This window comes from Pygocentrus nattereri, chromosome 2 (genome assembly GCF_015220715.1).
Source record: "Pygocentrus nattereri isolate fPygNat1 chromosome 2, fPygNat1.pri, whole genome shotgun sequence".
Taxonomy (NCBI): Eukaryota; Metazoa; Chordata; class Actinopteri; order Characiformes; family Serrasalmidae; genus Pygocentrus; species Pygocentrus nattereri.
The window spans coordinates 283,570-310,678 of record NC_051212.1 but is presented as its reverse complement, the minus strand read 5'-3'; the positions used below and the strand labels follow the sequence as shown (position 1 = coordinate 310,678).

Below are 27,109 nucleotides of genomic sequence, written 5' to 3'. Positions count from 1 at the left end.
ACAAGTACTAGGCCTATAGCTTCTTAAATGGTAAGATATCTGTAGATTAGCCACTGTGTGAAAATTGGCTTTGAGAAATAGTCGGATTTGGCTTGATAAAATATGGGGAATGCCCCGGGCCCAGGGAATTTGGTAGATAAAGTTAATAAAGAAAAGTGAATGGTGGCAAAAGCATGCTATAGTAATGTATGAATGAGTCGACTTTAAGGAAAATGCTGAGCTCGTTCTGTGTGTGTTGTATAGTTTTTCGTTCTTAGAGAAAAAAGGAAGAGAAAGGGGGGTTGGTCTCTCTCTCTCTCTCTCTCTCTCTCTCTCTCTCCCTCTCTCCCTCTCTGTGTGTTGTGTGTGTGTGTGTGTGTGTGTGTGTGTGTGTGTGTGTGTGTGTGAAGCTGGACTTCGTCTGTGTGTCAGCCCCTCCTTTTCTGAGTAAGACGTGTGTGTGTGCAGATTTGGGTCTGTGTGTGTGTCTGAGCGCCACCCCTCCCTCTTCTCTTTCTGGGGGTGAAGCGTTTATGTTCTCTGACCTGCTGTGTGTCTATAGAGTAACTTTATGAGAGTTGAGGATTGATAAGGAATGATATTTGCTTTATATAGTTAAAACTTAAGGAGCCTTTGGAGGGGACTTTGCTGAAAAAATTAATAAATAAATAAATAGATTTATGAGCGTCTTATATGGAGGACAATTAAACTTAAAATCACTAGTTAAAGTAACTAATGTTTATAAAATTTGAATATTCTTAATGTGAGGAGGAAAAGTCATATGGATAAGGAGTCCTATGTTTTGTTTTACCTTTATATGGTTATAAACAACAATGAGTCTTCTTTGGGAGACAAAAGAGGACTTTTGATTATATCGTGGACATCTAAGAGTTAAGTAAAATCTATGAACCTCTTTTCAGAGACGTCGATAAAATATATATATAAATGAGATGAGCTCCCAAGAAAGGACAGAATAGTTGAGGAAGTAAATAACCAGTGTGCTGACAGATAAGTGTATAAATGTGTGCATTGTTAAAAGAATGGATTGGGATTAACTCTTTTGTTGTGTCATATTCACTTTTGTTTGAATGAGCAGGAGAGAGCCAGATGACTGTGGGCGGAGAACCAGTGCATTACGTAACCTGAGCTCCATTGAAGACATCTGTGGGGGTCTAAGAGGCGTCTGTTTTATCCACAAACTCTTTCACAAACTTAGAAATTAGTATTTAGATGTAAGGGCATTTAATTCTAGCTAGCACTGTTTATAAATCTTCAGTGTGTGTTCATTTATTGATGAATAAAGAAATTTGTAATTAACAAAAAGGGTTAATAAGGGAACTGTTAAAAAAGACAAAAAGCAAACTAAGGTGTCAAATGTAAATCTGGTTGATGTTGTGCAGAAGAGTTTATGGTGGGAACACAGCCTGCCATAGGAGGTATCAGGAGACTTTTAGCTAATCTCCTAGGGGTTCCAGCTATGGACGAGATTCTACAGAAAGCTGGACTAAATCGATATGTGGGGACTGCTGTGAATGATCCAGAGCTGTTTTCTGCAGTTTAAGGTCGAATGTAGAGAGCATTGAGTGATACATTTCCGACAAATGCGCATCCTGATAATATTCTGATTGAGCCACTCGGACTGAAAGAAAACCCGAGAGCTTATGTTTCAAGAGCCCTTCAAGTGTGGAGAAATGTTACAGGAAATGATCCGGATTTGAATCAAATGGAACAGTCCATTTTGCGAGCCAAAATACAGAAGAGGTTGCCCCTACCAGTGAGGAGCAAACTGGCAGAGGTGGTTGGCCTTGGAAGTATGGCAAAAGGTGTGAATACAGATCATATAGCCAACCAGGTGGGGATGACAAGAAGAAGGAGAAGAAGCAGGCTTTGGTCAAATAGAGTCAGTCTCTGCTAAATCAGCTATCATCACAACAATAGCTGAGTCAGGTTCAGCTCTAACTATCTCAGCTATCATTGATACCTCCAGCTGTTGCATGCTCTGATGAAGCACATGGGTTAGCTTATCTTGCAAGAGGGGAAGTTAGAAGTAAAATCACAAAGGCGTCTGGATTTTGGGCACCATACTTATTTGAGCAGATTGATTATGTCATAGGCAGGTGCACAATCTGTTGGAGAAATAATGTTCAGAAGGGTATGATAGTTCCTCCTGGTCACATTCCGACTCCAAGGGGTCCTATGCATGAGTTGTTGTGGATTTTTGTTGGCATCATAAAACCAGTTGAAGGGAAAAGATATTTATTAGTGGTAGTAGCTTTATCAGTACCTAAATTTTGTGTAAAGAAGTCATAGGTAGATAGGGACTTCCATATCTCCTCAGATCATGGGAAAGAGTTTGTGGATAAGATAGTAAGAATGATTTTGCAAAATTGGGGATTAGACAACATCTTGGAGCAGTTTACCACCCATAAAGTCAAGGGAATTGTGAAAAAATGAATGCTAGTTTGAAAAATCGCATTGCCAAAATCTGTCAGCAGACAGGTTTAAATTGGGTAGCAGCACTCCCATTAACATTAATGATGAAGACGAGGATGAGGTGGAAGAAGGTGAACTGGTGGAAGAATATTCTTTTTGAATATTTAATCATTTTATATTCATTCTTAGTGGATCTGGCATTATCTTATGGAGTTGTGATTCGCATATGATGTGTCTGTTGTTTTTGCCAAAGACTCGCTGTTGTTTTCTTTCCCTTTTAGAAAGAAAGGGGGGAGGTTTAGTGTTTGGAGATCGGGATGCGTTGAAGGGGTACACACCTTCACGGATGGACGATAAAAATGGACTGAGAGACTCTGAATAAGAAGGTCTACACCCAACACCATCAACACCACTTGGGGAGTCGACATGTGGAAGAGTTTCAGTCTGATACACTGATGTGTTCATATGTCTTTGCTTGAGTACGTTGGGACCTCAGATGTCTTTTCTTTTCTTTTCTTTTCTTTTTACGAGTTAGGGAAATGGGTTTTAGGTTTGTTATCGGGTCCGATAGGTCGTCTAGCCCGCTAACGAACATTATTTTAATTTGTTTATTTTTGGGGTTCCATATGTATTAGCTTAAGTCAGCTGCATACATATTGAATTTTTCTTTTAACGTTGGACTGGAGTTCCATAAAGGAGGTTGCTTGTGGCAGGAGAACCGTGAGAGAATTTTTCCTGTCCAAATTGTTTGATGGAAATTTCAGGAAAGTTGGCTGCCTGACAGGTTTTTTCTCTCTCACACTCCAGACAATGTCCAGTTGTTAAGCAAATGTAATGTGTTATATGTGTAGTCGCACTCATGTTCATCTTTTGTTTTTTGAGGCCCTGTATAGCCACGAAGGGGGGAATATGAGGTGTATAGACGATCAACTACGAACAAAGACCGTTGTATTAGTAGATATGGGGGAATACAATTAGACTAGACCCTAGGCAGCTCCACAGCATGGATATTTGATTTGTCATTAACTGCGCAGGTCAGAACTCAACATATAGAGGTTACGATGCTATGTCTGAATGTTGACCTTTCGGGTGAAAGGTCAAAAGGGGGAATTGTGGAATTATTAGCCTTAGTATTGTTCATATTACTTTTTAAGATGTATTATGTTTAGCATTGAACGCTTAATGGTTATATTGTACAATTCTAAGAGCTAAGAGTCAGCACATAAGGCTGTGTGCTGACTAATGGTGGAATACACAAGGACGTTAGATAACAGGAAATACCTCGAAGCTAATAGTAGTAGACACTGGGATTAGCACACCACACATGTGGTTCATCTGGTCAGATAAGCAGAGCCATTGTCTGGAAAATGGGGGGAGTTGGTAAACACAGGGAATACCTTAAGCTGACCTTGCAGACGCGCTCACGTCTCGAGCGCATCCTTAAACTTTTATGATGTGGATTAGTGAGATGGCCTAACACACACATTTGGAGGCTTGATGGAATCTACTGATATCTTGGGTAAGGAAGGAGCGGTCATGCGACTATAAGAAGGGAGTCAGATGAGAAGGGGTCAGAGCTGACTTGGGAGATACATGATGCATGTTCTCTGTTTGTAACCTCTCCAGAATTCTGTAATAAAACCGTTTGTTTCACTTCAGTCTGATCTACTCGTCTCATTTATTTTGCATCAACGAACACGCAGGACTGGTTTCGTCCACACTATCCATAAGCAAGAATGAAGCTAAAGCTATTCTGACCATGGTCCATATGAAAGGGATATACGTGTGCAGTCATCAAAGGGTGTCGAATGCAAATAAGGACAAATTGGAATAGAGTTGCTTCTCAAATGACAGTTCCTGTATCTGAAGAGGGCTCTAGACCTTTACTAACCAAAAGCCTGCAATGTTGCAGACCCTCTATTCACAAACAAGCTAAACATATTTCACTCAAGACGTGAAAAACAAATTCCTCGGCCAGGTGACCGGGGTCCTCTCTGTGTGGAGTTTGCATGTTCTCCCTGTGTCTGCGAGGGTTTCCTCCGGGTTCTCCGGTTTCCTCCCACAGTCCAAAGACATGCAGTTAGGCCAATTGGACATGCTAAATTGCCCCTGGGTGTGAGTGACTGTCTGTGTCTGTCTGTCTGCCCTGCAATGGACTGGTGACCTGTCCAGGATGTTTTTTGCCTTCCGCCCAAAGACCACTGGGATAGGCTCCAGCACCCCCCCCCCTCCCCCCACGACCCTGAGGGAGAAGCCCTCACCAAACCAGAATCTTAGAAATTTCTAAGCACCATCATTCAGTAGGAGCTCAAATAGGACACACACATGATAACAGTCATGAATAAAGACCAGCACTGCCTGCACTTTCTGCAGTAAACTTTAGCAGGGTAAAACTTTCTGGGTAAAACTTTAAAATGCTTCAAGTGCTGCTGATGCAGCTTCAATATAAACCATATCACATCTTCCATCTTTGGTTCAGCTGTACATTGTTGCCCATTGATGTAAAATACAAAAGAAGTGCATCAACAAGATGACACTGGGGAAGCCGTGGGCTGGAGGTTAGGGAACCAGCTTGGGGCCAGAAAGTCACAGGTCTAATCCCCTTAGCTGACAGGACATGACTGAAGTGCCCTGGAGCAAGGCACTTAAACCTCAAATGCTCCCCAGGCAACTGTGGATATGGCTGCCCACCACTGTGGGCCAAATGTGCTTACTGCTCCCTAGTGTGTATGTGGTGTCTAAACTGTGTGCAAACACAGTTGGTAAATGATTCTAAATTTTAATTATCAATTTCTGCATGGATACTATTGTCCCAACCAGGTGGGTGCATTGTTTACCCAACAAATCATGGATCAACAAGAACCAGAAGTTGCTGAACAGGAAGAAGCAGGCTTTTAGGTTGAGGGACAAAGAGCTACTAAGTGTGTACTGAGAGAGCTGAAGGTGTGACTGAGGGAGTGCAAGGAGGCCTACAAAAGGAAGCTGGAAAGAAGATTTCTGCAAAACAATGCAAAGGATGTGTGGGCTGGTATGAAGATCATCACTGGCATCAAGACAAAGCAACAAACTGCTGGGGGTAGTGTGGACACAAGCTGAATGTATTCTTCAACAGGTTCAGCACAATACCATCCCCCTCCATCAGCAACGGCAACCGACAACTCTCCCTCCACCTTCACCTCTCTCACACCCATATTCACACCCACTTCACAGCCACCGTCAGAAGATTCGCAACCCCTCACTTGACAACCAGCCAGGTGAAGAGACAGCTGGAGAAGCTGAAAGTGAGAAGCTGCTGGACCTGATGGGATCAGCCATAGAGTCTTGAAGTTTTGCACCTATCAGCCTTGTAGGATTCTTCAGCATCTCTTGAACCAGAGCCTTAAACAAGGGTGTGTGCCAAAGCTGTGGAAAAACATCTTGCCAAGTTCCTCTTCAAAAGATGTCATTAATCTCCTCTGTTAATGATTACAGACCAGTGGCCCTTACATCCCAAGTCCTGGAGAGACTAGTGCTGTCACATGTCAGGCCTCAGGACCCCCTGCAGTTTGCTTATCAACAGCAGGTTTGTGTGCATGACACTGTTATTTATCTACTGTAGTAGGCACATACCCATTTGGACCAGAACACCACCATACTGAGAATCACTTTCTTTGACTTCTCAAGTGCATTTGATACCATCCAACCTCTCATACTGGGGGAAAAGATGGAGAAAACCCATGTGGACACGTCTCTGATTACACTGATCTTGGACTACCTGTCTGGAAGACCCCAGTATGTGTTTTTGAGAATCTGCCTGTCAGATCGTCTTGTCAGAAGCATTGGAGCACCTCGGGGAACTGTGATCTCCCCCTTCCTGATCTCCCCCTTCCCTGTACACAATGGTCTTCCAAAATAGGTCAGACCACTGCCACCTTCAGAAATTTTCTAATGACTCTTTGGTAGTTGGGTGCATTAGGAATGGGCAGGAAGGATAGTATAGGAACCATGTGGAAAGCTTTGTTGAGTGGTGTATGAGGAACCACCTGATACTCAGTGTGACCCAGACCAAGAAGATGGTGGTGGACTTCAGGATGAAGAGGACAACGATCAGTCTTGCTAACATCATGGGTCAAACATTGAGCTGGTAGACAGCTACAAATATCTGGGTGTCCTGCTTGACAACAAACTGGACTGGAGAGCCAACATGGAGGCTGTGTACAGGAACTTCTACTTTCTGAGAAGGCTTAGGTCCTTTAATGCGTGCACCAAGATGTCAGCGATCTACTTCCAGTCTGTTGTTGCAGGCGCTGTCTTCTTTGCAGGAGTCTGCTGGGGAGGCAGCATTATTTACATCTCCCCCTCTAATCTCAACAAGTTGATCAGGAAGGCTGGCTCACTCTTGGGATGCTCACTGGATGGTTTTGTGGTGGTGGTTGAAAGGAGGTCACTCAATAAACACACTGCTATCCTGAACAAAACATTACACCCCCTCCACGACCTACTAGTCAGACAGTGGAGCACCTTCAGCAACAGACTCTATCAGCTTTGTTGTAGTGAGGAACTGTACAGGAGACTGTACTGTACTGTACCCACAGCGATTACACTGTACAACACCTAATCACTGTGGCAGGGCATTACTGAATACTGAGACACTAACAGGGCTTGCTCATTGGGCACCAACTGGACATTACATCTCTCCACTCATATTACCATACACTGCCACTTTGATTATATATCTTTACATGTTCCATATTGCACTGCCTCTTTATTTATGTATATACACATGTCATATTGCACAACTGTACATAATCACTAGTTCATTCACTGGTAGGGACATGCACCACTGCATTGTTAACTGCATAGAATGTATGCAACTTACTTCTTTTGTACTGCACATTATTTGTATTGTTTTAATACAAGTTATTTTATTATTTATCTTTATATTTATGCATGTGTAAACAGTGTACGACAACACTTTGCTCCTGTTCATTTAGCTCTTTAATGTGCACCGCACTCCTGCAATAGAACTTTCCTTCTGGGATTAATAAAGTGATCTGTCAATCTTCAGCAGAGAAAAATTACTATGCAAGTAGGAATTAAGTTATCATATGCATGAACATTCTAAGTCTGGAATAAGACCACATCAGAGTACGTAGACAGCACTAGTGAAAATTGTATTAAAATAAATAAATAAATAAATAAATAAAAGTATCTTGTTATTCTCTAACAAAGGAAATGCATCTTTAACGGTTCTCCTTGATCTTAGTACGGCATTTCCTACAATAGACCACTTAGGCTCCTGTTTCTCTCCATTTCTGTTAGAGGGAGTTATAAACAGAGAAACAGAGAGAAAAAGAGATAAACGGCTCTTTACCTTCAGCAGATCGGCTCCTGTTTCTCTCCATTTCTGTTAGAGGGAGTTATAAACAGAGAAACAGAGAGAAAAAGAGATAAACGGCTCTTTACCTTCAGCAGATCGGCTCCCGTTTCTCTCTATTTCTGTTAGAGTGAGTTATAAACAGAGAAACAGAGAGAAAAAGAGATAAACGGCTCTTTACCTTCAGCAGATCGGCTCCTGTTTCTCTCCATTTCTGTTAGAGGGAGTTATAAACAGAGAAACTGAGAGAAAAAGAGATAAACGGCTCTTTACCTTCAGCAGATCGGCTCCCGTTTCTCTCTATTTCTGTTAGAGGGAGTTATAAACAGAGAAACAGAGAGAAAAAGAGATAAACGGCTCTTTACCTTCAGCAGATCGGCTCCCGTTTCTCTCTATTTCTGTTAGAGTGAGTTATAAACAGAGAAACAGAGAGAAAAAGAGATAAACGGCTCTTTACCTTCAGCAGATCGGCTCCCGTTTCTCTCTATTTCTGTTAGAGTGAGTTATAAACAGAGAAACAGAGAGAAAAAGAGATAAACGGCTCTTTACCTTCAGCAGATCGGCTCCCGTTTCTCTCTATTTCTGTTAGAGTGAGTTATAAACAGAGAAACAGAGAGAAAAAGAGATAAACGGCTCTTTACCTTCAGCAGATCGGCTCCCGTTTCTCTCTATTTCTGTTAGAGTGAGTTATAAACAGAGAAACAGAGAGAAAAAGAGAGAAACGGCTCTTTACCTTCAGCAGATCTGTCGTTTCTGCTCCTCTTCGTTTCTGCTTTGCTGAATTTGGAGAACTACAGTTTTAGCTCTTGCGCCCCCACCTGGACTGCACGTCGTCACTGTGAAACTGTGTGTGTTATTTTTCTAATCCTACCCGTTTTCCGACAAACTAGAGCGGTTAGAAAGAGAAGACCTAACGGGAGGGTTTCATCCCGGCCCAGCTCGGCGGACACGTCCACACCCACTGCTCTCAGAAACTGGATCTCTCAGGTCCAGAATCTCCACCGGTTCAGAGAAAAGAAACTTTCAGGGCTCTTACTTTGTTACAGGTGTTTGATTGTAAAAATAAAAACCATCTGTTAAAGAACGTTTGTGCTATCACTACTGAAGGTTTTTGATCATATTAATTTGGTAAAATCAGTAAAATAACGGTTTTTATCTGTAGAACATTTTTGTGTTATCCTTTAATTGAAGGTTTTTGATCATATTAATTTGGTAAAATCAGTAAAATAACGGTTTTTATCTGTAGAACATTTTTGTGTTATTCTTTAATTGAAGGTTTTTGATCATATTAATTTAGAAAAAATCTGTAAAATAACAGTTTTTATCTGTAGAACATTTTTGTGTTATTCTTTAATTGAAGGTTTTTGATCATATTAATTTGGTAAAATCAGTAAAATAGCGGTTTTGTATGCAGAACCTTTTGTGCTTTCATTTTAATAGAAGTATTTGATCATAATATTATCAGAAAAATCTGTAAAATAACATTTTTCCTGCAAAACCTTTATTGAAAATTTCCGTAAAATGCTTGTTTTTGGACTTTTTTTGAATGAAGATATTTTACTTATTTTATGGTTTTTGTTTTATGGTTTTCTCTGGATCGAACAATATGCAGCATGGGGTTGAGAAACAGCAGGCTGAATGTTAAGTCCGTACACCGTTTTCCAATGTCCAATAATGTTTGCCGGTGGTACACAATGTTAGACTTGCACATTGTGGACAAACAGTAGACGAAACGGACAAATTACTAAAAAAAAACAGACAAAAAAAACTGCACATTAGTGGAGAGCTAGCCCAGCTGCTGCCATCGCCAGCACTGCCGGAAGGAAAGGCAATAAACACAAAAAACAGGTCATACACTGATCAGGCTTATGGACAAGCAATGCTCAGTATGCAACAGGAACCACTGGCACTACTTCACTAGGTGCTTGAGCTTTTAGCCTTGGGCTTTAGTCCCATGCTGCTATCCAGCTTTGCCCCTCAGGATCATACCCCTCCCAGTCCACCAGATACTGTAGATGACCTCCTCATCTCCTGGAGTCCAAAAAACTGTGAACAATGTAGACTGGGGCTCCTTCAACTCCCACCTGCAATGGCGGTGGCTACAACATCAGGCATGGCCTCATCCATCAGACCTGGAACAACTGACTTAAGGAGGAAAACATGAAACAAGCAATGTCTGGGTAAATCAAGCTTGAAACTAACTTCATTAACTCTTTTCCAAATGCTGAATGTACCACCACGTTTAGGCATGTGTTTTCTGCAACCCTCCTCAAACCTGAAGTCCTGACTTGACAGCCACACACAGTCTCTCGATCAACCTGGGCCTTATTCCTCCTCAGAACTTGTTCAACGCACTGATGTGTCAAAGTCCAGACTTCTTCGCTTCTCTTCATCCATTCATCCAGAGCTGGAATGTCAGTGGAATCAGCAGTCCAGGGCATAAGTGTAGGTTTATACCCTAGCACACACTGAAAAGGAGTGATGCTTGTAATGGAGCTAGTGAGAGTTCTGAGCCATCTTGGCCCATGGTAAGAATTGGGCCCGGTCCAACTGGTTGTCATGGCAATATATTCTGAGAAGCTTGCCTAGTTTTTGGTTGACCCTTTCACATTATCCATTGGAGAGGATTTTCAAATGTTAAACTTATATTTACACCAAGGTGTTCAAAGAAAGCAGACCACACAGCAGAAATAAATCGAAAGCCACAATCAGATGTTTTCTGTTATGCCAATCTAATCTAAAACCATGGTTAAGTGATGCTTCTGCAGTTTAGAAAGCTGAGGGTAATTTAGTAAAACAGATGAATCTGAATGCTCGAGAACACCTATTGGCTATTGTCATAATGGTGTGTGTGTGTGTGTTTGTTTTGTTGTAAGTATACTGGTGCAATATTGCTGCCACTTTACACTGTTTTTTTCATTTGTTTCATTTTATGTTGTTTGTGTGAGGGGGGAGAAGATGACAGCCTCCACGCAGCCTCCCCTGCTAGTAGTGAGAAATGGTGCAAGACCAACTCATGAAACTAATGTCACCAAAGAATCATTGAGCTGGCAGACCAAGGTACAAGCCAAGGTCAAGACCAAGGCAGAGAACGTCCTATTCAGGATGGGTGGATACCCCCACTGTGGAAAACCAAGGCCTGTCAGTGCTCCAACTCAACATTGAGGGCCTTACCATTGCCAAACTCAAAGTCATCAAAAATCAAATCAAATCAAATCAAATTTATTTATATAGCGCTTTTTACAACTGATGTTGTCACAAAGCAGCTTTACAAAAATGGGAATCACAGCACAGAGAATCAGACAAAACACTGAACATAATATACAGAATATACAGAATATACAGAACCCCCGTGAGCGCTGAGGCAAGGAAAAACTCCCTCAGAGCTGGAGGAGGAAGAAACCTCGGGAGGACCAAGACTCACATCTAAAGGGGGGGACCATCCTACCACTGGTCAGACAACTTATAAGTTAAACATTGAAAAGTCAATTTTACATCCACGCAGTTCTAATATATTCAGGTGTGTATAATCAACAGTGGAAACAATTAGAGTTCATATAGATTTGGATGTGATCTGTAGTGGAGAAGCTGCGTTCCAGAAACTTCCATCAGTCTGGTCAATCAGGGGGACAGGGGGACTTGAGGGTGGGACATCCATCAGTATTGGGCCGGACCGGTGGACAGTCAGTAACTCGGAGGAAGGAAAGATTTAGGAATTGGTTTAGACTAGATTTATGAAGAACAGAAAATGTAAAAAATTATCAGAGTGTGACTAATGACTCCGGCAGGTCTGAATATGACAGCCTAACTAAAGGGAGAGAGCCAGAAGGTAACATAGACACGGAGGCTCCCTGAGACACTGGCATTCACCCACTCCACCGTCCACAAACCTGAGTGACTGCATGTAGTGAGTGACAGCAGCACCAGCATCTCAGTTTACCCACAATTCACTATGTCCATGAACCCCTGGATCTGCAGCCTTATCTAAAGGGAATTAACATTAACTACCAAAAGCTAAACTAAACAAGTAAGTTTTTAGTCTAGACTTAAAGATTGAGACTGTGTCTGAGTCCCGAACATTATCGGGGAGATTATTCCAGAGTTGGGGCGCTTTATAAGAGAAAGCTCTTCCTCCTGCAGAGCTTCTCTGAATTTTGGGAACTACTAGGAAGCCAGCACCCTGTGATCTAAGTAATCGTGGTGGTTCATAATAGGAGATAAGGTCTCTCAGATACTCAGGAGCGAGCCCATGTAGGGCTTTATACGTTAACAGGAGAATTTTATAGTCTATGCGGAATTTGACTGGAAGCCAGTGAAGAGCTGATAGGACTGGACTAATATGGTCAAATTTTCTAGTTTTAGTAAGGACCCTGGCTGCAGCATTTTGAACTAGCTGAAGTTTATTTAAGTTACTGCTAGAACATCCTGACAGTAGCGCATTACAGTAGTCTAGCCTTGACGTAATGAAGGCATGTACTAATTTTTCTGCGTCATGTAAGGATAAAGCATTTCTTAGCTTGGCGATGTTACGGAGATGTAGAAAAGCTGTTTTAGTAACATTAGATATGTGTTTATCAAATGCTAGATCTGAATCTATGATAACGCCAAGATTTTTAGCTGTTGAACCAGGTGTGACTGAGAAGTCGGCCAGATTCAACATTAGGTGTGATAATTTATTTCTAGCAGCTTTAGGGCCTAATAGAAGAACTTCTGTTTTATCACTATTTAATAGAAGAAAGTTGTGTGACATCCATGATTTCACATCTTTTACGCAATCCTCCATTTTCTTTATTCTCTGTTTGTCATCAGGTTTGGCTGATATGAAGAGCTGCGTGTCGTCTGCATAACAATGAAAATTAACATTATGTTTTCTAATAACTTTGCCCAGGGGGAGCATGTATAACGTAAATAATAACGGTCCTAAGATAGAGCCTTGTGGAACTCCATATCTAACCTTTGTATAATTGGAGGGTATATTATTTACCCTCACAAACTGAAAACGATCGGTCAAGTATGATTTGAACCACGATAAGGCAGTTCCAGTTATACCGACCATTTTCTCTAATCTTTCTAGGAGGATATTATGATCTATTGTATCAAAAGCTGCGCTCAGATCAAGAAGTACCAGTAAAGAAACGCAGCCTTGGTCAGCGGCAAGAAGCAGATCATTTGTTATCTTAACTAGAGCTGTCTCAGTGCTATGATGAGGCCTAAATCCAGATTGGAATTTTTCATAGATCTGGTTTCTTTGCAGATAAGAGCCAAGTTGTTGGGCCACGGCCTTTTCTAAAATCTTAGAAATAAATGGTAAATTTGAAATAGGTCTATAGTTAGATAGTACACTAGGATCAAGATTTGGTTTCTTGATCAAAGGTTTAATTACTGCTAGTTTAAAGGCTTTGGGAACATACCCCAGGTTTAATGATGAGTTTACTATTGTTAATAGTGGTTTAATTATGTCTGGTAATACCTGTTTTAATAGTTTTGTGGGAACTGCATCAAGTGTACAGGTTGTGCACTTTGATGAGGAGATAATTTTCTCCAGTTCTAAATGATGTAGTGGGTTAAAAACTTCCAACCTGACTTCGGTAGCTGGATTTTGTTCTATATCAGCCACACCAGATGACAGACAAGATGTGCTATTTATCTGTTGAATTTTGTACCGAATATTTTCGATTTTATTATCAAAATAGTCCATAAAAGCATTGCTAGTGTGGATTGCTGGAATCTGAGGATCAGTACCTGCCTGATTTTTAGTCAGTTTAGAAATAACACTAAAGAGAACTCTAGGGTCTTAGCGATTCCAACAAAGTGGCAGTTGTTCTACTGCAAGAGACACACTGGGTTTCTGACGACAACCTGGGATCCTTCTCACTGGGTCCATCCACAGCAAGAAGCATGGAATGGCAACCTTTGTCCTGGAATGATTAAGCTGGTCAGCCACCAGCCAATCTCCACCTGGCTGCAACATTGAGTGGCCGGTCACCAAAATCCAAGAAACATCTGTTGTGAATGTATGTAAGCCCCCAGTAACAGCACTGACTATAGCCTCACTTCAACCTGTACCTGCTCCCGCCATCTATGCAGGTGACTTCAACTGCCAACATACAGATTGGGGTTACAACCACACATCACATGATGGTGTAGCACTGAGTAAGTTGGCTTCTAACAGCGAAGCACTATTGCTCTTTGACCCAAAGAGCCACCAAGCTTCTTTTCTGCATGCTGGAACTCTTACACCAATCCAGACCTGGCCTTCGCCATATGCCGCAGTAATGACCTGAAACCATCATCAAAGTACCATCGCTGGTACAGCCAGTAGCTGGCAAACTGGTCAGGAGATGGAACTTCAGAAAGGTGAACTGGCAGTTCTTTGTGGTAGAAACAGAAAGATGATCTGCTGGCCTGCCAGACCCAGAAGTAGCTGATGTGGACATTGCATACTCTGCCTATTGTAAAGTCATCCTAAGGGCAGCAAAGCACAACATTCCACATGGAATCAGGCTGGGATGAGGAGTGCAGCTGTCTGCTGCGCCAACACCAGCAGCTCCAGGGAAGAAATGGAGGCAACAGCAACAACCTTACTGCAGAAGCTGGATGACACCCGAAGGACCAGGTCGACTGAAGTAGTGGAATCTATTGACTTCATCCACTCTAGCCGGAAGGCATGGCAGTCCATCAACCTGCTCTCAGAGAGAAGAACAACACCCTGCAGGTGTCCAGTGACAGCAGATGCCATTGCTTCACAGCTCCTGAAAAATGGCCGCTTCCCAGAGGCAGACAAAAACTTCACATGACTGACCTCGTGTGACGTATTATCTCTCTCCAGGGCAGCCAGTGCTGATGCCAACCTCTTGGGAGACTTCACAGCAGCCAAACTAAGTGCAGAAATCAACAAACTGAAGCCGGGCAAGTCACCAGGTCAAGAAAATATCCACCCAGAGTTTGTCATACACCAAAGTGACATCTCCCTATGCTCGTTCATCTTGGCATGCTTCTGGAGGGCCAAACTCCCAAAGATCTGGTGTCATGCTTCCATCATAGCCTTGCCAAAGCTGAACAAACCCACTGAAGACCCAAAGTTCTACAGGCCCACCTCTCTGCTCTGCGTACCATATAAGATCCTGGAGAGACTGATTCACAGCTGCACTGAGCCAGTGGTGGACCCACAGCTTCCGTCGGAACAAGCTGGCTTCCACTGAGGCAGGTCAACAGTGGCTCAGTTAACCCTATTCACTCAGGACATCAAAGACATCTTTTAGGATAACGAGAAAGCTGGGGTAGTATTCCTGGACCTGACAGCCACCTATGACACCGTGTGGCACTGTGGACTATATCTGAAACTGTTGAGGACAATCCCTGACTGGCACATGGTGAAATTTATTATGGAGATGCTAATGAACCATAGTTTCATTGTACACACCAGCGATGGCCAGACCAGCAGGCTCAGAAGACTGAAGAATGGAGTTCCGCAAGGCTCTGTCCTCTCACCAATGTTGTTTAACATCTATATTCATGACCTTCCGGGTACAACTACCAAGTACAGCTACGCAGACACCCAACATAGAAGGTGGTGGAAGATGGTCTCAACGGAGACATGAGCAACCTGGCGGATTACCTCCAAAAGTGGCACCTTCAGCTCAGCATGGGCAAGACAGTGGCTGTAGCATACCACCTCAACAATTGGGAAGCAAGAAGGGAGCTGGACGTGTATGTTGGCAAGAACTACCTGGAGTTCTAGCAAGCCCCCAAGTACCTTGGGGTGTGTTTGGACCGGACACTGTCCTATAAGCAACACCTGGATGAAGTGAAGGCCAAGGTAACAGCAAGAGTCTTGCTCATCCGCCGCTTGGCTTGATCGACTTGGGGTGCTTCCCCCCAGACCCTTCACATATCCACACAAGCCCTTGTCCTACCCGCAGCCCAATATAAGTCCACATGTGAACAAGATAGATACTGCCATTAACAGCACCCTCCAGATAGTAACTGGTTGTCTGAAACCCACCCCTGCATCCTACCTGCCAGTCCTTGCTGGAATCACCCCAGCCAAACTCAGATGGGATGTAGCTACCCTCACCCTTGCAAGAAAAGCCCAGAAGAATGATGCGCACTTCCTGCACAAAGCCACAATAACATCGGCTCCACCGGGCAGGCTCAAGTCTCGCCATCCCTACAACAAGGTGGTACAAGAGACACTACAGTCTATTCCTGAGGACTTGTCCAGGGATGCTTGACTGGCAGCAACCTGGAAACAGACATGGGAGAAGGCTGGGCCATCCAGCATCCAACAATACATCAGGGACCCAGGTGGCGGTATAAAAGGAGAAGACCTCCCACGCCACCTGTGTACCTTGCTGAACCGATTTTCCACCCATGGAGACTTCTTGGACCGGCTGTTTGGGTGATGCTATATTACAGCTATAGCGTGGCTTGGACCAGCCACTTGAGTGATGCTGTATTTTGGCTACTAGGCTGCCTGAACCAGGGATGTGATTGACATGACATCATAGATATGTGGCCACTGGGCTGGCTGCTTGGATGATGCTGGGGGACTAGGTTCAAGACCTTGGTCTATTTTGTCTATCTCCCATCTAACAGTGGCCACTATGCATTCAGAGGCAATGATGCTCTCTGCTGGATCAAGTGATTCCTTCCCTTTCCCACTTCTAAGGCTGCATGAAAATATATCAGCTTTGATGTTGCATTATCCTGGCTTATAAGTGATTGTTAAATGAAAATGGAAGAAAAACAAAGACCAACTAGCCTGACGTCGGTTGAGATGTTTTACATTTCATAACTATTTAAGATTCTTGTGGTCAGTTAGAACAAGGAAAGGGTGTTCAGACCCTTCTAGTCAATGTTGCTATTCTTCTAAAGCTAATTTTATTGCAAGAATCTGCCCATCACCAATACCACAGTTTATTTTGGCAGATGTGAGCTTATGGGAGAAAGATTTTACTGGATGAAGCCTACAAGCATTACAAGAAGCTCCCAACCCTACATTTAAAGCATCTATTTCTAAAACAAATGGTCTTGCTGGATCAGGGTGAACTAGAATTGGTGCTAAAGTGAATGCTTCTTTCAGCTTGTGGACTCCACTGTAGATGCTTAGGTACACTCTTTAGGAGTGAAATCAGAGGAGCTGCTAAAGTACTATATTTCTGATGAAGTGACAGTAGTAATGAGTGAATCCTAATAAATTGTTGAAACTCTTTATTCTCTTTATTGGGGACAGGAACAGGCTGGTTCTTAATGACATCAATCTTGCAATCATCCATAATTACACTGTCATTACAGTGCATCTGGAAAGTATGCACAGCGCTACATTTTTACCACATTTTGCTATGTTACAGCCTTATTCCAAAATGGATTACATTAAATTTTTCCCTCAAAATTCTACAGACAATGCCCCATAATGACAAAATGAAAGAAAGTTTGAATGTTTTGCAAATTCATTAAAAATAAAAAAACAAAAAAATCATATGTACATAAATATTCACAGCCTTTGCCATGACACTGAAAATTGAGCTCAGGTGCATCCTGTTTCCACTGATCATCCTTCAGTTGTTTTGACAACTTGATTTGAGTCCACCTGAGGTAAATCCAGTTGATTGGACATGATTTGGAAAGGCACACACCTGTCTATATATGGTCCCATCGTTGACAGTACATGTCAGAGCACAAACCAAGCCATGAAGTCCAAGGAATTGTTTGTAGACCTCTGAGACAGAGTTGTATTGAGGCACAGATCTAGGGAAGGGTACAGAAAAAATTAAAAGAAGGGGCTCAGTCAGGGAGGTGACCAAGAACCCAAGGGTCACTCTGACAGAGCTTCAGCATTGCTCTATGGAGAGCGAAGAACCTTCCGGAAGGACAACTATTTCTGCAGCACTCCACCAATCAGGACTGTATGGTAGAGTGGCCAGACGGAAAACACTCCTCAGTAAAAGGCACAAGACGGCCCACTTGTTTATCAGAGTCACCCCCTGTAGTTTAGACTGTAGACTCTGGTCTGCTACTCTGGTCTGCTACTCTGGTCTGCTCTCTTCTACTGTCTTGCTGCTGTTGCTGGTGGTGTGCTGATTGCTAGCTCTCTTTAATTTACTTCAATTTCTACATTTACCCGTTTTCTTCCTCTTTCACCCTTCATACTTACTAATCCACCTTTAGCCTGCTTCCACTTTGCTCTACCCACCTATTAATCCACTCTTAGCTCACTTTTACAGACTTCTTCCACAGGTTTGCTGGATTAGCTGTTTGCTGCTGCTGTTTGGTTTGTGTTAGTTTCTAATTTCAACTGAAACAAGGTGAGTGCTTTTTTGTCATGGCTACTGCTGGGTTTTTCTCTTGTTCAGAGTGTGGCATGTTTAGTTTAGACCCCTTCTCCACCGATAGTCATAATGATAGTGGTGTTTGTTCAAAGTGCAAGCTAGTTAACTGCCTGGTAGAGAAGGTGGACAAGTTAGAGCTGCGTATCCGGGGTTTAATAAGGGATAGACAGCAAGGGTCACTGTTAGCAGCCCCGGGTACACCAGGGAGAGCTAGTACCCCCTCGACTCCGGCCTTAGAGCCCCCACAGCAGGGCGAATGGGTAACGTCTCGGCGGCATAGTCGAAAGGCTAAGGCTAATGCTACTGCAAAGGCCACAGCCAGCCCACCTGTACACCATGCTCCCCCAGTTCACGTGTCAAACAGGTTTGCCCCGCTCAGTGAAGCACCCGCTGAGGAGCCTGTTAAAGGTACTCTGGTGATAGGAGATTCTATCGTCCGGCACGTGAAATTAGCTACTCCTTTAGGGGCACCAGCGGCTAGAGTTATCTGCTTACCGGGAGCCAGAGCACCGGACATTAGTGGCAACCTTAGGCTGTTAGCAAATAGGAGATATTCGAGGGTAGTTATTCATGTAGGGGCCAATGATATTCGTCTGCGGCAGTCTGAAGTAACTAAGGCTAATATTAAAGAGGTGGTTAAACAGGCCCAGACGCTGTCCGAGGAGGTAATCTGTTCTGGCCCCATCCCAATGAGGCGTGGCGATGAAGCTTACAGCAGGCTTTCTTCGCTGAACCGCTGGATGTCCAAGTGGTGTACGGACAATCATGTGGGCTTTATAGACAACTGGCTAATGTTTGAGGGCAAGCCTGGTCTTTTAGGTAGGGATGGTGTCCACCCCACGCGGGATGGTGCTGCCTTACTTTCGTGCAGCATAGCACATAGTCTCTTAGTTAGTCGGCAGAGTAGCAGTAGCCTTAGAAGCTGCTGACAAACCGGAGCCGGGACCAGGCCGCAGACAGAGAGGCTTAACCGACCGTCTGTGAGCTGCAAAGAGACGTTACCTAGATACCAATGTATTCAGACTGTGTCTGTCCCCCGAGTCAAACATAAATGTCAAAAAACTCAAACAGTAAATCTAAATAACCTAACGTATATTAAACAATCATATCCAGACTGTAGCACTAGCACTTCAAAACTAAAGATTGGTTTACTTAACATAAGATCTCTAAATTCAAAAGCAGTAATAGTGAATGAAATCATAACTGATCAGAAATTTGATGTGTTGTGCCTCACTGAAACCTGGATTAGACCCGATGAATATTTAGCATTAAACGAAGCCACCCCTGCAGGCTATAATTATATACACAACCCCAGATCGTCCGGTAGAGGAGGCGGGGTCTGCATAATTTTTAGAAATTCCCTAGCTGTCAATCAGAAACACTATGATAATTTCACTTCTTTTGAGCTTCTTTACATCAATATAATTAATCCAATTACAAAACAGAATGCATTTTCTTTAATTAATATTTACAGACCACCAGGACCCTATGTAGAATTTTTAAAAGAATTTAGTGATTTCGCTGCAGATTTAGCAGTTTGTAGTGATAAAGTAATTATAGTAGGAGACTTCAACATTCATTTTGAAAAAGTTGATGACTCATTAAAAAAGGCTTTTGCATCAATTCTAGACTCAGTTGGTATTGCTCAAAATGTAACAGGACCTACGCATTACTGTAATCATACTCTGGATCTGGTTTTGACCCTGGGTGTTAGCATAGATAACCTAGATATTCTTTCTCAAACCTCAGTAATCTCAGATCATTATCTTATTTCTTTTAAACTTCATCTTAGTCATAATATACGTACATCCCCCAGCTACTCTATGAAACGTTCAATAACGCCCTTTACCGTTCAACAATTTACTGATAACCTTCCTGATTTATCAACCATAGTGTACTCTCCAGGTAACCCAGCAGAACTAGACAAACTAACTGATTGTTTAGAAAATACCTTCCGGTCTACTTTAGATGGTGTAGCACCACTTAAACACAAAAAAGAGAGACAGAAAAAACTTGCGCCGTGGTATAACGACCAAACTCGTACTTTAAAGCAATTAGTACGAAATTTTGAGCGAAAATGGCGATCAACCAAACTGGAAGTATTCCACTCTGCTTGGAAAGACAGTATTGTTGAATATAGAAGAGAAATTAATAAAGCCCGCTCAGAGTATCTGGCCTCTCAGATCGAGATTAATAAAAACAACCCTAGAGTTCTCTTTAGTGTTATTTCTAAACTGACTAAAAATCAGGCAGGTACTGATCCTCAGATTCCAGCAATCCACACTAGCAATGCTTTTATGGACTATTTTGATAATAAAATCGAAAATATTCGGGACAAAATTCAACAGATAAATAGCACATCTTGTCTGTCATCTGGTGTGGCTGATATAGAACAAAATCCAGCTACCGAAGTCAGGTTGGAAGTTTTTAACCCACTACATCAGTTAGAACTGGAGAAAATTATCTCCTCATCAAACTGCACAACCTGTACACTTGATGCAGTTCCCACAAAACTATTAAAACAGGTATTACCAGACATAATTAAACCACTATTAACAATAGTAAACTCATCATTAAACCTGGGGCATGTTCCCAAAGCCTTTAAACTAGCAGTAATTAAACCTTTGATCAAGAAACCAAATCTTGATCCTAGTGTACTATCTAACTATAGACCTATTTCAAATTTACCATTTATTTCTAAGATTTTAGAAAAGGCTGTGGCCCAACAACTTGGCTCTTATCTGCAAAGAAACCAGATCTATGAAAAATTCCAATCTGGATTTAGGCCTCATCATAGCACTGAGACAGCTCTAGTTAAGATAACAAATGATCTGCTTCTTGCCGCTGACCAAGGCTGCGTTTCTTTACTGGTACTTCTTGATCTGAGCGCAGCTTTTGATACAATAGATCATAATATCCTCCTAGAAAGATTAGAGAAAATGGTCGGTATAACTGGAACTGCCTTATCGTGGTTCAAATCATACTTGACCGATCGTTTTCAGTTTGTGAGGGTAAATAATATACCCTCCAATTATACAAAGGTTAGATATGGAGTTCCACAAGGCTCTATCTTAGGACCGTTATTATTTACGTTATAAATGCTCCCCCTGGGCAAAGTTATTAGAAAACATAATGTTAATTTTCATTGTTATGCAGACGACACGCAGCTCTTCATATCAGCCAAACCTGATGACAAACAGAGAATAAAGAAAATGGAGGATTGCGTAAAAGATGTGAAATCATGGATGTCACACAACTTTCTTCTATTAAATAGTGATAAAACAGAAGTTCTTCTATTAGGCCCTAAAGCTGCTAGAAATAAATTATCACACCTAATGTTGAATCTGGCCGACTTCTCAGTCACACCTGGTTCAACAGCTAAAAATCTTGGCGTTATCATAGATTCAGATCTAGCATTTGATAAACACATATCTAATGTTACTAAAACAGCTTTTCTACATCTCCGTAACATCGCCAAGCTAAGAAATGCTTTATCCTTACATGACGCAGAAAAATTAGTACATGCCTTCATTACGTCAAGGCTAGACTACTGTAATGCGCTACTGTCAGGATGTTCTAGCAGTAACTTAAATAAACTTCAGCTAGTTCAAAATGCTGCAGCCAGGGTCCTTACTAAAACTAGAAAATTTGACCATATTAGTCCAGTCCTATCAGCTCTTCACTGGCTTCCAGTCAAATTCCGCATAGACTATAAAATTCTCCTGTTAACGTATAAAGCCCTACATGGGCTCGCTCCTGAGTATCTGAGAGACCTTATCTCCTATTATGAACCACCACGATTACTTAGATCACAGGGTGCTGGCTTCCTAGTAGTTCCCAAAATTCAGAGAAGCTCTGCAGGAGGAAGAGCTTTCTCTTATAAAGCGCCCCAACTCTGGAATAATCTCCCCGATAATGTTCGGGACTCAGACACAGTCTCAGTCTTTAAGTCTAGACTAAAAACTTACTTGTTTAGTTTAGCTTTTGGTAGTTAATGTTAATTCCCTTTAGATAAGGCTGCAGATCCAGGGGTTCATGGACATAGTGAATTGTGGGTAAACTGAGATGCTGGTGCTGCTGTCACTCACTACATGCAGTCACTCAGGTTTGTGGACGGTGGAGTGGGTGAATGCCAGTGTCTCAGGGAGCCTCCGTGTCTATGTTACCTTCTGGCTCTCTCCCTTTAGTTAGGCTGTCATATTCAGACCTGCCGGAGTCATTAGTCACACTCTGATAATTTTTTACATTTTCTGTTCTTCATAAATCCAGTCTAAACTAATTCCTAAATCTTTCCTTCCTCCGAGTTACTGACTGTCCACCGGTCCGGCCCAATACTGATGGATGTCCCACCCTCAAGTCCCCCTGTCCCCCTGATTGACCAGACTGATGGAAGTTTCTGGAACGCAGCTTCTCCACTACAGATCACATCCAAATCTATATGAACTCTAATTGTTTCCACTGTTGATTATACACACCTGAATATATTAGAACTGCGTGGATGTAAAATTGACTTTTCAATGTTTAACTTATAAGTTGTCTGACCAGTGGTAGGATGGTCCCCCCTTTAGATGTGAGTCTTGGTCCTCCCGAGGTTTCTTCCTCCTCCAGCTCTGAGGGAGTTTTTCCTTGCCTCAGCGCTCACGGGGGTTCTGTATATTCTGTATATTCTGTATATTATGTTCAGTGTTTTGTCTGAATTCTCTGTGCTGTGATTCCCATTTTTGTAAAGCTGCTTTGTGACAACATCAGTTGTAAAAAGCGCTATATAAATAAATTTGATTTGATTTGATTTGATTTAGTTTCCCAAAAGGCATCTGAAGGACTCTCAGTCCATGAGAAACAAAAATCTCTGGTCTGATGAAACAAAGATTAAACTCTTTGGCCTGAATGCCAAGTGTTATGTTTTTGTAAAGCTGCTTTGTGACAACATCAGTTGTAAAAAGCGCTATATAAATAAATTTGATTTGATTTGATTTGATTATGTCTGGAGGAAACCAGGCACCACTCATCACATGGCCAATACCATCCCTACAGTGAAGCATGATAGCGACAGCATTATGCTGTGGGCTTGTTTTTTTGGAAGCAGGAACTGGGAGACTAGTCAGGGTGAAGGGAAAGATGAATGCAGCAATGTGACATCCTTGAAGAAAACCTGCTCTAGAGCGCTCTGGAGCTCAGACTGGGTCGAAGGTTCATTTTCCAACACAACAACGACCCTAAGCACACAGCCAAGATGACAAAGCAGTGGAACAACTCTATGAATGTTCTTGAGTGGCCCAGCCAGAGTTCAGAACCTGATTGAACATCTCTGGAGAGATCTGAACATGGCTGTGTATCAACGCTCCCCATTCAACCTGTTGGAGCTTGAGAGGATCTGCAAAGAAGAACAGGAGAAACTGCCCAAAAGTAGGTGTGCCAAGCTTGTAGCATCATACTCAAAAAGACTTCAGGCTGTAATTGCTGTGAAAAATGATTCAACAAAGTACTGAACAAAGGCTGTGAATATGTATGTACATGTGATTTTTAACATTTTTTTTTTTTTTAATAAATTAGCAAAACATTCAAACAAACTTTTTTCACTTCGATATTTTGGGGTATTGTATGTATAATGTTCAGAGAAAAAAATTATTTAAAAAAAGTGAAGAGCTGTGAATACTTTCCAAATGCATTGTATAACCTAAAAATGAAATCCTGTGTACAACCCCAATTCCAATGAAGTTGGGATGCTGTGTAAAACATACATAAAAACAGAATACGATGATCTGCAAATCCTTTTTAAACTATATTCAATTGAATACACTACAAAGATGAGATATTTAATGTTCAAACTGATAAACTGATTATTGTTTTTTGCAAATATTCACTCATTTTGAATTTGTTCCAAAGAAGTTGGGACAGGGGCAACAAAAGACTGGGAAAGTTGAGGAATGCTCAAAAACACCTGTTTGGAACATTCCACAGGTGAGCAGGTTCATTGGAAACAGGTGAGTGTCATGATTGGGAATAAAGGGAGCATCCCTGAAAGGCTTATTCGTTCACAAGTGAGGATGGGCGAGGTTCACCACTTTGAACAACTGCGTGAGCAAATAGTCCAACAGTTTAAGATCAATGTTTCTCAACGTGCAACTGCAAGGAATTTAGGGATTTCATCATCTACAGTCCATAATATCATCAGAAGGTTCAGAGAATCTGGAGAAATCTCTGCAGGTAAGCAAGGCAGAAAACCAACTCTGAACGCCCGTGACCTTTGACCCCTCAGGCGGCTCTGCATTAAAAACCCACATCATTCTGTAACGGATATTCCCACATGGGCTCAGGAACACTTCGGAAAACCACTGTAAGTGAACTCAGTTCGTCGCTCCGTCTACAAGTGCAGGTTAAAACTCTGCCATGCAAAGCGAAGCCACATATCAACACCACCCAGAAATGCTGCCGGCTTCTCTGGGCCCGAGCTCATCTGAGATGGACTGACGCAGAGTGGAAAAGTGTCCTGTGGTCTGACGAGTCCACATTGTTTTAGGAAATCATGGACGTCGTGTCCTCCGGGCCAAAGAGGAAAAGGACTGTCCGGATTGTTTTCAGCACAAAGTTCAAAAGCCAGCATCTCTGATGGTGTGGGGGGGGGGTGTTAGTTTTCTTATTTTTCTTTTTTATTGTTTATTTTTATTCTAATTTTTTATCTCCTTCTTTTACATTTGATTAACTTCTTTTAAATCTATTATTTTAATTAATTTACATACATTTTATTTTATTTACATTAATTAAATTTTTCTGTATTTTTTCATTTGTAAAGCACTTTGAATGACCGTTGTGTATGAAAGGTGCTATATAAATAAACTTGCCTTGCCTTGCCTTGCTTTAGTGCCCATGGCAGGGGTAACCTGCACATATGTGAAGGCCCCATTAATGCTGAAAGGTACATACAGGTTTTGGAGCAACATCTGCTGCCATCCAAGCAGCGTCTTTTTCAGGGACGTCCTGCTTATTTCAGCAAGACGACGCCGAGCCACATTCTGCACGTGTTCCAACAGCGTGGCGTCGTAGTAAAAGAGTGCGGGTACTAGACTGGCCTGCCTGCAGTCCAGACCGTCTCCCATTGAAAATGTGTGGCGCATTATGAAGCTCAAAATACGACAGTGGAGACCCCGGACTGCTGAGCAGCTGAAGCTGTACATCAAGCAGGAATGGGAAAGAATTCCACCTACAAAGCTCCAACAATCAGTGTCCTCAGTTCCCAAACACTTATTGAGTGTTAAAGGAAAGGTGATGTAACACAGTGGAAAACACGCCCCTGTCCCAACTTCTCTGGAACGTGTTGCAGGGATCAAACTTAAAATGAGTGAATATTTACAAAAAAACAATAAAGTTAATCTGTTTGAACATTAAACATCTCGTCTTTGTAGTGTATTCAATTGAATATCAGTTGAAAAGGATTTGCAAATCATCGTATTCTGTTTTTATTTATATTTTACACAACGTCCCAACTTCATTGGAATTGGGGTTGTACATGAAATATGCATTTCTCCCCTTTTACATATAACTGATTCTCTAAAAGTCCATGAAATACCTAGTAAACATGTTGAATGTGGGTCTCAAAAGCGGGAATAAACTGTCATCTAAATAGGTGATTACAAATTTTCTATGCATCTCTCTGAATACATTATTAATGATAGACTGAAGGGCAGAGTCCAAATGGCGTTGCCAAGTATTTACAGTGGCCACTGTTAGTTGAGGAAGTGGTTTTCCACTCATCACCCTCTTTAATGCGGATAAGGTTATATGTGCTACGGAGAACAAGTTTAGTGAATATTGTAGTTTCTATGAATTGTTCTATGGCTACGGGTACCAAAGGCATGATCAGAACAAGTTAGTAAATTACAAAAATACAGTGAGGACTGCAGCAAAAAACCCTTCTCTTTGTCTATTGAACTGTCATATTTATCTGGCTTACTAACTAACGCTGTAGTGAGCAATAGGAGATAACAGATTAATAGTGGCAGTCACTCCTGGCGAACAGTGAGGAAACAGGTCAGACACTTGCAGATTAAAAGACAAGGTTGTAGTTTACTTGAGAGCTTTGGATTTTCACAAAGAGCATAGTCAGAACATGCCAGGGTCGAGACTACAAAGCACAATAATCAAACCAAGGAGGACGTTCAGAGAGAATCCAGTAATCATACCAAGTTTTTAAAAAACAAAATCAAAAATGTGCAGCAATCAAACCAAAAGGGCAAACACAGCAAAGTTTAAAATCTAATGATGCCAGCTTTAAGGCATATGACACAAAAATGACACTGGTTGCTTGAACCATTGTGTTAAAGCTCAATTCATTCTACAATGATTATGTGACCACTCACATCTGAAGCTTTGGTTTAGCACACAGCCACGTGACTGCTTCAGGGACTAGTTCAAAAAGAGTAAAAAGTAGAAAATCCTTGTGCGGTCTTCAAAGGTCATTCAAGGATTGAGAAGAGAGAAACCAAAATCAAAACAAATAGCAAGTAAAATTTAACCAGCAAGAAAAACAGGGCATTCAATGGACTGAATGTATGTAATGTGAATGTAATAATTACATCAGAACAGTTTTCCAATGTGTTATCAAGTAGAATAGAAAATACATATATAGAATAAAGAACACATTTCATTATTCAGCCATCACTAATTTTTCTAAGCATTCTGCTCCACACTGGATGTTTGTCCCCAACACAGCAATAAGATTTTGAAGACATGCACAACAATTTAGTTTTATCAGTTGTTTTTATTGATACAACAAATGTCATGTTTTTTTATGCACTGTAACACAGAGTTCACAAATCTGTTAAAAAAAAAAAAGTCCCAGATGAAACACTTTGTGGTGATGAGGCTTCGAGTAATTAACCTTTTTACGATACAGTTATGAGGAAAGTTTCAGTAGGTCAGAAAACTTCATTTACATTTATGGCATTTGGCTGATGCTCTTATCCACAGCAACTTACAATTTGATCATTTTGCACAGGTAGGTGAAGGTGGT

At 41.8% G+C, this 27,109-nt stretch overlaps 1 protein-coding gene and 1 long non-coding RNA gene across 6 annotated transcripts in view; one reads left to right on the top strand and one right to left on the bottom strand.

The window, feature by feature from the left end:
* Positions 1-8,541, bottom strand: part of LOC108414562 (gastrula zinc finger protein XlCGF7.1-like) — a 46,731-nt gene extending 38,190 nt beyond the window's left edge. For 2 of the 5 annotated variants that reach the window (XM_037532440.1, XM_037532430.1), the window contains exon 1: positions 8,502-8,541. The gene's annotated coding sequence lies outside the window, so the exon portion shown is untranslated. Of the gene's footprint in view, positions 1-7,949; positions 7,983-8,409; positions 8,431-8,501 lie in introns of those variants that run through there. The other 3 variants (XM_037532432.1, XM_037532438.1, XM_037532435.1) reach the window with 3 other exon arrangements.
* On the top strand, positions 643-3,574 carry LOC119261996. Its single transcript, XR_005129329.1, has 2 exons — positions 643-707; positions 2,694-3,574. It is a non-coding gene; the product is annotated as an uncharacterized LOC119261996 (long non-coding RNA).
* Positions 8,542-27,109: the final 18,568 nt, after the last annotated feature.